The sequence below is a fragment of the Marmota monax genome, unplaced genomic scaffold (assembly GCF_021218885.2).
Source record: "Marmota monax isolate L192 unplaced genomic scaffold, Marmota_monax_Labrador192_F-V1.1 WCK01_AAM20220418_F8-fsc00001, whole genome shotgun sequence".
Lineage (NCBI taxonomy): Eukaryota > Metazoa > Chordata > Mammalia > Rodentia > Sciuridae > Marmota > Marmota monax.
Window position 1 is genome coordinate 12,846,566 of NW_026693777.1, and position 13,365 is coordinate 12,859,930.

Sequence of the window (13,365 nt, forward strand, 5' to 3'; positions counted from 1 at the left end):
CATTATTCACAACAGCCAAAATGTGGGAAAAACCCAATGTCCATCAAATGAAGAAGAGATAAACATAATGTGGAATATCCATGTGATACTATTCAGCCACAGAAAAGAATGAAATGCTAATAAATGTTACAACATTAATATAAATAAGAAAGCCAGACATTAAAAACTTTAATAATTTCACAAGACATGTTTCAGAAGTATTTAGATTAGGTATTGTCAGTAATTGAGGTTAGAAGTGAAAAATAAACGACTGTATAGGATTTCTCTTTGAAGTATAAAATTGTCTAAATTTAATTATGCAATGGCCACATAATTCTGTGAATATATAAAAATCATTGACTTGAACCCATTAAATGAAAGAACTTTAGGGAATGCTAAAGAAAGGAGGGTGGTATTACCTAGAAGTATGGCAGTAGATCAGATGTTACAGGGTTGACTCGGGACCTCATTAGACCATTGGTTCCCAGAGGCCAAATATTGAATACTTTACATGATTAAAAATAGTAGCTGGTAAACGAATATTAATTCCTGACTGAACTTCAGACTGAGTGATAAATCTGTAAAGATCTTAGTAAATAGAGTCCTTAATTACCATAAGAGATTTTTAAAATTGTAATTATCACCTGCATCAGCAATAACAAAATGAGTGCTTTAACTCTCAACTAATTCAACTAAATATGAAATAGAAAGTATGCACAGTTAATATGTATCAAAATTATACTCATGAAACTGGAACAAGACAGGGATGCCCTCTTTCACCACTTTATTTAGCATAGTTCTTGAAACAAGGGCCAGAGTAATTAGACAGATGAAAAAATTAAAGGGATAAACATAGGAAGAAGAACTTAAATTGGCGCTATTTGCTGATGATATAACTCTATACCTAGAAGAGAAGTTCCACCAAAAACTTCTACAACTAGTAAATGAGTTCAGCAAAGTAGAAGGATATAAAATCAACACCCATAATTCAGAGGCATTTCAGTATATCAGTGACAAATCCTCAGAAAGGGAAATGAGGAAAACTATCCCAGTTCCAATAGCCTCAAAAATAAAATAAAATAAAATAAAATACTTGGGAAGCAACTTAACAAAAGAGGTGAAAGATCTATATAATGAAAATTACAGAACCCCAAAGAAACAAGTCAAAGAAGACCTTAGAAGATGGAAAGATCTACTTTGCTCTTGGATAGGCAGAATTAATATTATCAAAATGACTATACTTCCAACAGCACTATACAGATTTAATGTAATTCCAATCAAAATCCCAATGAAATTCCTCATAGAAATAGAAAAAGCAATCATGAAATACATCTGGAAAAATAAGAGACCCAGAATTGCTAAAGCAATCCTTAGCAAGAAGAGTGAAGCAGGTGGTATCACTATACCAGACCTGAAACCATATTACAGAGCAATAGTAACAAAAACAGCATGGTATTGGCACCAAAACAGACTGGTAGACCAATGGTACAGAATAAAGGACACAGAGACTAACCCATAAAATTACAATTATCTCATATTAGACAAAGTTGCCAAAAAATGCATTGGAGAAAATATAGCCTCTATAACAAATGGTGCTGAGAAAACTGGAAATCCATATGCAACAAAAAGAGATTAAACCCCTATCTCTCACCATGCACAAAACTTAACTCAAAATGGATTAAGAATTTCGGAATAAAACCAGAGACCCTTTGTTTAATAGAAAAAAAAAGTAGGCCCTAATCTCCATCATGTGGGATTAGGCCACAACTTCCTTAAAAAGACTCCTGTGGCGCAAGAATTAAAATCAAGAATAAATAAATGGGATTGATTCAAACTAAGAAGTTTCTTCTCAGCAAAAGAAACAATATGTAAGGTACAGAGAGCCTACATCTTGGGAGCAAATCTTTACCCCTCACACATCAGATAGAGCACTAATCTCTAGGGTATATAAAGAACTCAAAAAGCTAAACACCAAAAAAACCCCCAAATAACCCAATCAATAAATGGGCCAAGGATCTGAACAGACACTCTCAGAAGAAGATATACAATCAATCAACAAATACATGAAAAAATGTTCATCATCACTAGCAATTAGAGAAATGCAAATCAAAACCACTCTTAAGATTTCATCTCATTCCAGTCAGAATGGCAGTTATTAAGAATACAAACATTAATAAGTGTTGGTGAGGATATGGGGGGAAAGGTACACTCATACACTGCTGGTGGGATTGCAAATTAATTCAGCCAATATGGAAAGTAGTATGGAGATTTCTTGGAAGATTTGGAATGGAACCACCATTTGACCCAGCTATCCCTTGCCTCAGTCTTATATTCTAAGGACTTAAAAACAGCATACTACAGGGACATAGCCACATCAATTTTTATAGCAGCACAATTCACAATAGCTGAACTGTGGAGCCAACCTAGATGCCCTTCAATAGATGAATGGATAAAAAATTGTGGCATATTATATAATGGAATATTACTCAGCAATAATCGAGAATAAAATCATGGTATTTGCAGGTAAATGGATAGAATTAGAAAAGATAATGCTAAGTGAAGTTAGTCAATCCCAAAAAAACAAATGTCGAATGTCTTCTCTGATATAAAGAGGCTGATTCATAGTGGGGTAGGGAGAGGGAACATGGGAGGAATAGACAAACTCTAGATAAGGCAGAGTGGTGGGAGGGGAAGGGAGAGGGCATGGGATAGAGATGATGGTGGAATGTGATACACATTATTATCCAAAGTACATGTATGAAGACACAAATTGGTGTGAATATACTTTGTATACAACCAGAGATATGAAAAATTGTGCTCTATATGTATGCCACAGTCTGGCTGGGCACAATAATGGCTCCCAGCATATGTATAATAAGAATTGTAATGCATTCTGCTGTCACATGTAAATTTAAATAATTAATTAAAAAAAGAAAGAAAAACTTCAGACAACTATTCAGAAAAAAAATTACACTCATGGCACTGAATATAAGAACAAAATGATACAAGGGTGAGATGGTGCAAACCTGTAATCTCAGTGGCTCAAGAGGGAGAGGCAGGTAGATGGCAAGTCAGTCTCACCAACTTAGTGAGGTGGTAAGCAACTTAGTGAGACCCCCATCTCTAAATATAATTTTTAAAAAAGAACAAAGTAATAAGTTTAAATTACAAAATTGGCCTATCATGCTAAGATTTTCAAGTGCAAAAGTTTTAGCTATTTCATTCAATAGTGTTTGTATTTTTAAAATTTTTTTAAAATTATTTCCACAATTAAGGTAAGAATTTACAAACATTATGTAATTTTGAGCAACATATGCAAAATTGCATTTTAGAGAACTAGAATAAAATATAAATTTACTAAATGGGACCATTATTCTCTGAAGTGTTTCAATTTAAATGTTTGCTTATTCCTTGTGAATAAACAACTTTCGACTTGATTATTTAATATATTTTTAAAAAGGGATACAGAAACAGGAAGTTTGTTTTATTTGATGCTTTAGATTTCTTGTAATAAAATCTGGCATATAATAGGCATTCAGTAAAAATTTCATTTCCCCATTTGTAATTTTTCATTATCTTTAGGTGACCTCTAACTAAATTTCTCTTACTCTGCTTAAATTTCTTCCTTTTTACCAATTACCCATCTTTTTGAGATGTGTGTTCTACTTTATCACTTTGTGGTTGGAGGTAGTTAAACCTCCTAATGTTTTTATCAACTTAAAGTATTTACCCACTGGCACTGCCTTGAATTTTAATTCGTATCTCAAGGTTCCAGCAGATTGAAATTTCCATCTTGCTCAACTTTTCTATTCAAAAAATTATTAACAAACAGCATATTTTCAACACTACGTAGATATTTGTTGCTATTATATACTCCAGAGAATAAAAAATATATTGAGAAAAAATGGTTTCCTTCATTGAAAATTAACATTTATTAGGTAGAAAAAAATACAGAAAAAAATACAAAATATTTGCCTCAAAATTGTGGTACTGAAAATATGTACAACAAAAGTTGAGAAGAGAAAGCATTGTGTGGGCTGATTTAATTTCTCTTAACTTTATCTTAAAGCACAAAACTGTTTTTCTTACTTGGTATTCTCCTTTGTATCTAACAAATGTTTGCTTCTTATATTTTATTTTAAAATATTATTATAGAGAATTAAATGATGTACAAACAAAGAAACAATCAGTGAGGTGAATAGAGCCTACAGAATGGGAGCAAATTTTTACACATGCACATAAGATAGAGTACTAATCTCTAGAATATATATAAAGAATTCAAAAATCTTACCACTGAAAAAACAAATAACCCAAACAATAAATGAGCCAAGGAACTGAACAGACACTTCTCAAAAGATGATATACAATTAATCAACAAATATATGTGAAAATATTCAACATCTCTAGCAATTAGAGAAATGCAAATCAAAACTATTCTGATTTTATCTCAGTCCAGTCAGAATGGCAGCTATTAAGAATATAAACAACAATAAGTGTTGGTGAGGATGTGGGGGAAAAGGCACACTCATACATTGCTGGTGGGTCTGCATATTGGTGCAGTCAATATGGAAAGCACTATGGCGATTCCTTGGAAAACTGAGAATCCAACCACCATTTGACCCAGCTATCCCACTTCTTGGTTTATACTCAAAGGACTTAAAAACAAGCATACTACAGGGACACAGCCACATCAATGTTTATAGCAGCACAATTCACAATAGCTGAATTGTGAATCAACCTAGATGCCCTTCAGTAGATGAATGGATACAGAAAATGTGGTATATATACACAATGAAATATTACTCGGCATTAAAAGAGAATAAAATCATGGCATTTGCAGGTAAAGAGATGGAGCTGAAAAATATAATGCTAAGTGAAGTAAGCCAATCCCAAAAAACAAAAGCCAAATGTTTTATCTGATATAAGTGAAGCCAGATTTAAAATTAGGTAGTCAGTGTAGTTAGGTAAATTGGGTCTAATATCATATGGAGTGAAATCTAAAATGGAGGCCATGCTGATAATGATTCCAGAAACGCAGGACAACTCATGGAATGTTAATGAAGTCCCTGAAAGGTCCTAGGCCAAAGTCCACCCCCAAAAAATGTTAATAGAACCCAGGAAACAGCCCCCAACAGATTTGGAGATAGCCCATCCCAAAGAAGTAGCCCATCCCAAAGAAGTAGCCCATCCCAAAGAAGTGATAATGAAGTCCCTCCTGCCCAGATTACTTGTTTGGCCCACCTGTTTCCCAGCCCTTCCCCCTTACATTCCATCACCAAAACTATAAAAAGGGGAGACAACCACACTTCCACGGATTCCACCTCTTGGGTCCCCTTCTTCCTCCAGGAGAAGTCTTTTCTGCTGTCCTTTAATAAACTTCTAATTTCTACTGTACTCGTCACCGGACAGCGGTAACATAAGGATGCTGATTCATAACAGGGATGGATAGAGGAGCATGGGAGGAATGGATGAACTTTAGATAGGGCAAAGGTGAGGGAGGGGTAGGAAGGAGTCATGGGAGTAGGAAAGATGGTGGAATGAGATGGACGTCATTACCCTAAGTACATGTATAAAGACATGAATGGTATAACTCTACCTTGTGTACAACCAGGGACATGAAAAATTGTGCTCTATATGTTTAATATGAATTGTAATGCATTCTGCTGTCATATATAACAAAATTAGAATAAATAAAATAAAAAATTAAAAAGATGAACTCTCTAATGAATCTCACAAACCTATCACATAGCTTTAATGATAATCACCTTAATGCCAATTTTATTCATTTCACTTTTTACCTACACCCACTCTGCATTTCCTTATTGGACCATTATGAAGCCACTTCCAGATATCATGTCACATTATTGATAAATATGACAACATTAACCTCTAAAAAAATGAACCATTTTTAAAACATAACAGGTCATTAAGCTTATAAAGGAAACAATGATTTTTTAAATATCATCAAAACCCATTCAGTGTTTAAATTGTCCCAGTTGTATTACTGTTGTAACATTCTCACTTGAATTAGAATGCAAATAAGTTTCTTATATTGGTAATTGTTTGATATCTCCCCTCAGAACATCTTTATTGAACAGGATGCATTTCTAAAGCTAGAAATGTATTCCTTTTAATTGGAAAGCTTTAGTCTAAGCCTATATGCTTGAAAACCTAATTGGCATTGGCTAGTACTTCATGAAGAAAATTGAGATATCAGAATGTGATTTTTGCAAGGAGTCATTCCTGCTTCACTGACTTGTAGATGAGAGCTCAAACTAAGCAGCCTAAGACTTCCTGCTAATCAATCACACTCTCAGACATTGTGGTTGTCATCCTGACTGTGTTCCCCCAAAGAGTGCATACAAAAGCACTAGTGAATGACTCTCATGCCACAGGCATTCTTAAACTGCTTTGTTTTTTTTTAAACCAGTGTAGAATGTCACTCCAAGGAAGTTATTCTGTTTAAATGAGAATATTTATTCAATTTTCTGCTGTCATGGCCTTATGTGATTTTTTTTTTTTTTTTTGGCAAGGAAAAGAATTGCAGCGCAATCTAGCAGCAATGATCGGAAATAACTCTTGAAATGTCAAGGACTTTCTCTTTAAATTATAATTAGCCAGTTAAATGCCAACAAGTACATTTAATAACAGTGATATTTTGTATTTGGGCCATTGCCAACATCATCAGAAGTTTAGTCACTTAAGGATCTCACAGTAATCTGATCTTCAATGGAAATGTTATTTATTCATGTTTTTTTAAATTACTCAACAGCAAACTCCACTACTCAAGGTGTGTGTTGTGAGTACTAAGGAGTTACACTGCATGGAATTTGCTAGATAACAGAAAAGTATTTGAAAATAAATTGTATGGCATTTTAGCTTTTGCTTTCAAAACATTTCTTCAAATCATTTTTATACTACTATAAAAATTCAAGTTTTCTAAATTCATAACCAATATTTTAGGAAATATCAACATTAATTAATCAATCAATAATTTATTCAATGAATATTTTCTTAATGCTCATTATATAACAGATACTATTCAAAGGAGTAGACATAAAGCAGAGACAAAATAAAAGTCCCACCTTCATAGAAACTATTAAAAGAAAAGAATTAACATTTCTCATAAGCATTTCTGGAACACATATCTGTATGTATTAAATATCTAACATGCTTCATATACTAAGTCTCAGGGACAAGGAAGTAATCTCCAAATATTCCTTTCCTACAGGATAATATGGAAAATAACAGAACACAGTCATAAGTAAGTAACAGACCAGAGAAAAAGGTCAGCAGTAGAGACTCTGGGATGTGAAACTCAGGGCAATGTTGGTGGGTGGAGTGTTTCATATAAGATAATGAAAGAGAAGGAACTGGAGAGAACATGTAAGACTACGGAGACAGAATTTTTCCATTTTATATTGATGGACAAATAGATTAGATAAAATTGAGTTAGCTTTTAGTTTGCAATAAATTGAAGTATGTGACAAGCTATTAAGAGTATCAACTTCAGATTGCTAAATGTGGGAGTTGAAATGCACTCTAACAACTAGGAAAGTCAAAGAAGTAAGGTACATTCCAATGAAAAGAAGTTTACTAAATCAGTTCAAATTGGTGATAAATCAAAATGTATAAGAGCTCTTGGGAATGGTTGTCTGACCCTATAATTGAAAGCTTAGAAAAATCATCAAGTTTCTTCCTTTCATGATTTTTTTTTCCTATAAATATTATCTTAAAACTTGGTATTGGAATGACTAAAAAAGTTATTTATCTTGATGGCTTTTGGGTTTTATGATTCTATTATAAAAAGGGCTGAATTCTTCCCACATCAAAACCACTGCATATGCTGTTTCCTAGCTCTAGAATGAACTTTCCACCACACTATCATTTCTTCTCTAGTAATTCCTTAGGAAGCCTTCCTGACTTCAGACCTTGTCAGCTCTCCCATCTACAGGGGAATCATTTTCTTCATTCAAAGCACCAATCATGTGTTTCAAGTATTGATTAATGTCTGAATCTTCCAAATAACTGTCATCTCCATAAAAGTGAAAACTCAAGAGTTTGGCCTTTGTTATCCTTCCAATGTTTCCACAGTACATGATACATAGTAGATTTTCAGTAAACATTTGCTGGATAAATGAATTCAGACTGTTTGCTAGAACTAGCTTTCTCTTCTGAAGAATACTGAGTTTCCAATCTGTAAATATACCAAAAAAAAAAAAAAAAAAAAAATCAGAGTAGGAGGTGGGCGCCACACAATATCAACAGCACTTACTATTAACACAGGATTTTTGAGAACCAAAGATCTTTCTGTTGACTGCTGTCTGTATTCAATACTTTTCGCAAACTAGAATCCAAATAGTTTGCATGCCTTATGTAAGTAAGCCCACCCAAAACCTTGCAGGAGACAATCAGAAAGCTTACCGTATCCTAAAAAAATCACATCTTGAAAAATCTAGAGGAGACAACCTCCTCAATACAGCCATTTAAAAATACAACAGTAATGAAAAGGTCTGAAGATTAAAAAAAAAAAAAGTTACTCCTCACTGGACTCATAACTGGCATCATATTCCCAGTGACACAGGTAATTAAATTTCGAAGTTTTTAGCACCAGTAAGTGGTTTAATTACTTGGCAGACTCACTACCTACTCAGTTATATTCTATGATTAGATCTGGGCTTATTTGGAAAGATTATTGAGATGCTGATGCTGTTATTACAGGCATGGCATGAAGTAAATGGGTTCTGACAAAGAGCATTACAGAAACAAAGATAAATGTACAACATACAAGCAATTTCTTCCCAATTGTTTTTTGTGCATTTGTTTGTATGTACAGTTTTTAATCTTTTTACGCATAGACAGGGTCAGTTAAGATATCAGGAGGTTAAGAGCCACAAAATACAAATTTTAGTAACTTTAAAGAAGAGACAAATATAAAAATAAAAGTGGTATAAAAATAAAAATATTAGCCCTCCAAGGAACATTTACAATTTAAACCAGGCCTTATCAGAACAAATCATCAGAAAAGCATTATCTACCTACATGATCCCACTTAAATATCGTTTTTTGGTGTTTTTTTTTTTCATAGAAATACATTCTATTTTATCACCATTGTACTCCAGGGTGATTGTTATTGTTTCTGGTTGTATGCATGAATTAAAAAAATAGGCAATTGGGAGTTAAGAGTTTCAAGTAAAGATCAAAACTGTACACAGTAAGATAATAGATAAGAACAAAAAATTAAGGATTTAGTTTTGAAAATGAAAGACTACAGCGATAATCTGTTCATCTGCTCTATTCCCATTTCAGGAAAACTGGGAATTAGATCTTGAAAATATCTGTCAGATAAATTTAGCCCTACTTAAAATGGCATCTCTCTAGACAATTAGACGATGTGAAAGCAAAAGCTGAGTTTCAATTCTGTTTTCAAGTTATTAATGTGAGTTCTAAAATAGTACTTCAATATAAAAGCATAAAGGAACAAATGCAATGAAAAACTGCTGAAATTTCTCTTCAGAACTTAGCAATTAGAAATACACCTTTGCTGGCTGGGAATATCATGGCTCAGTTGGTAGACTTGCATCGCATGTACAAGGCCTTGGGTTCAATCCCCACAAAAATCACCACAAAAATAAATAAATAAATAAAATAAAGGTATTGTGTCCACCTACAACTTAAAAAAAAGATAAAAAAAAAAAGAAATACATCTTTGCACTATTGGTGGTAATACAAATTGGTACAGCTATTATGAAAAACAGTATGGATATCTCTCAACATATTAAGATTGGTACTATGATATGATATAGCTAATCCACTGCTAGGTTTATATCCAATGGAAATGGAAACAGTGTCTGGAAGAGATGTTTCTGCTCCTGTGTTCATGAAAGCACAATTCACAACAGTCAACATGGAAATAACCTGAGTATCCACCTACTGAGAGATGGATGAAAAAATGCTACATGTCAAAGAATGTATCTGCCCCCCCCACACACACACACACAATGAAACATTATTCAGATTTAGGAGGAAGTCCTGCTGTTTGCCACAATTTTGATGTACCTTTTGAAAATCATGCTAAGCCCAGACAGAGTAAAACAAATGTTTTACAATTTTACTCACATGTGGAATCTTAGAAAGTTAAAATTTCAGAAACAGAATGGTGGTTGCCAGAGGCAGCTGTGGAAGGGATTGGGGAAATACTGTCAAACAGTCACAAATTTTCAGTTATAAGAGAAATAATTTCCTGGGATCTAACGTTTAACATGATGGCCAGAGTTGACAATATTGTATTATGTACTTGAAATTGCACTAAGGGACTTGATCTCCAGTGTTTCATAATGAGATAAAATAAAGAAAGAAAAAATGGTAACCAGGTGAGGTGAAGTAGTAGGTGGATCTGCTAAAGTGATTGAAGTCAGTATTTCATAATACATATGTATCCAATCATCAATCTATATACCTAAAACATAGTCTTTTCAATAGTGCCTCAAAAAAATTGAATGTTTTTAAGCCTTGAGATTAATAAGAAATAGAAACAGTAAAACTTTTTCAAAAACACTAGGTATATGTATAAAAAATGAATATACTTTTAAGGATATTGTTATTTCTAGAACATGAGTAATATGTTGTACTGTACTAGGCACATGGATGAAAAAACCTAAATGACTCCTGTTCCCCTCATTAATAATGGTATTAGTAAGAGTTTTATAATTTTAAGCAGTCCCATGGGTTGCTAACATCCAGGAAACAGTAGAAATGTAAGAATTAGAAAGGTACCACGTTCCTTCTTCAGAAAGGCTCAGCCCAGCCCCAGGGGCAAGATTCTGCAATACTCCTCCCTCAAGCCCAGCACCATCTGCAAGCCACAATCCTTAGAAGCTGAGGCTAGATCAGGGTGAAACAGCCACATCACTACCATCAGGTAGAATTCATGCAAAACTAACAAACATCTTTTATTTCATTCTTCTATGACTGTGGGGAAAAAAGACTGTCTTATAAATGAATTTCATTTCTCATATTTAAGAAGGTATAATGACACTTGAGAAAAGTGAAAATGTATTTCTATGTAAATGACCAACTGTGAATAGTTTAATATTCATTATTATTTGAATTGACAATAAAGAGTGAAATATGTTTAGACAATCAGTAGGACCCCATTCTACTCTCTGGTCAAATGAGAACATTCTTTGTCATTCAAGTACACAATTAGTGAAGGCCTAAAAAATTAACTGTACCTCAGAATTCTTTGGTGTACAAGAGGAATATTACAAATATGTAACATGCTAAAAAGTTTCTAGTGATCATCAATTAATTATATTCTTTACACTAGGCTATTGTTTATATACTGCTATAGTTTACAAACACTGGTGGTCAATTGATTTGAAATCCAGTCAAATCAGGGAACCATGAAAAAGTAAAAGATACACAATATGAACATTTTAATTTTAATCTAAAACATTATATACATTAATTTACCACATATCATATGATACAATAATTATATAATAGTCTATATTGCATATAATATAAACAACATAAATGCATGAATTATGTTAAATTTTAAATTTTATATTCTCTCTCTCTCTCTCTCTCTCTCTCTCTCTCTCTCTCTCTTTCTCTCTCTCTCCTTATTTTGGTGCTGGGGATTGAACACAGGGCTTATGCATGCAAGGCAAGCACTCTACCAACTGAGCTATATCCCCAGCCCCAGTTTTATTCTCTTTTATAAAAAGTATAGGAAATCTTGCTCTGATAAAATGTGGGAAGAATTTTCAAAAGTTTCACCAAAGTTTGCCATCAATTATACTCTTACCTACAAATAAATTTGGCAGAAAATTAAATATATCAAGATTTTTTTCCAAAACACACACCTAGACTTTATAAACATATGTTTCACTTAACAAACATATTTTATATAATAATATTCAAATATTATAACTAGAACTCAAAATACAACTGGTAAAATCTATTAAAGGAAGACACAAAGGACGTTTTAATTCTGTGTAGTGGAGTGAAAGTAGCTACAGAAATGCAAAGTAAACCTAGACAATAGCAGGGTACAAATAACAAGGTACATTTCAGCTACTTAGCTCCAGAGTCAGATTCTTCCATTTAATGTGAGAAGTTTAACTAGGGGGACTACTTACTTGTAAAGCATTTTCCCCCTGTTTTAATTATTTTTCTCTAAAATCAAAGTTTTAGAATTTTCTCTATTATCAAAGTTATTTTGTTGCAGAAGAATGTAGAACAGCATTCATGCAAAACCTATCATTTATACCGAGTAAAGCAGACACAATTCAAGAAAAGGGTAGGATTTTTGTCCTGTTTTGATTGTTCTTGTTCATTTTGTTTTCTTTAATCAAGAATGATCTAATACATCACTGGAAACCATTGCTTACCACCTAGGTACTCACCGCCCGGACACTACCTGTTCTACATCACTAAAAACTGCATAGCTCTTTTACTCACCTGACCTGATACAGCAAACTTGAACCGAGGTTCCATGATTTGCAGAAAACTACTTCATCGCTTCATAATATTTTGTTTAAAAGGAAACCTGGTAAAATAGGAAATGAAAGAAGGTACTTAAATATAGAATAAATGTAAACCGTCAGTCATCTCACTGAAATCAACACTACAATACTTAGCTATCTGGAAGTTCATAATTTCTCACTTCAGTGAAGAACTTTTATCCAAATTCTACTACTGTGAATTTACCTCAATCTCATAATTATATGCTTAGAATACAACACCATGTATTTTGGTGCAGGAGCACTTTGAATCTAATTGCACACTAAAATTTTGTAATTTATTCTATATGCAGCTATACCTGTCAATTGCATCTAATGTATAGATAATCATAATCATAAATTGACTCTTCTGTACTCTTTATATTTCACAGAAATTTTAATGAAAGGCAAAAACCAAGTGTGTAATTACTGGCTCTGTTCATCCATTAAAGAGCCGGGGTTCTAATTTTCTACTGGGTAATACTAGTAGGAAGGTAGATTCCTCCTACATAAAAAGGGGGTAAAAAGAGGGGGAGGAGGAAGAAAGGAAAACTATGGCACTCCAATATAAGTACAATATATTGAAATGTTTAAAATTGTACTCTGTATTGTCAATCCCCTTCTAAGAAATAAAAAAGCTGTTTTATTAATTTCATTCTGAATGTAAAATGGCTTCTCTCTTAAATCTTTAAAATTCCATAAAATTTTCTTCACTATTACTTCTATGATATTTTGGAAAATATCATAGGGCTTCCTAATCCCTCTCAGAAGGCCCTTTTCCTAATGAGATGGGGTGGGGAGCAGAAATAATTCCAGATGTTTTTTGACTTAACTTTGGGACTACATCCCAATAAACCCATTTTACTATGAAAATATC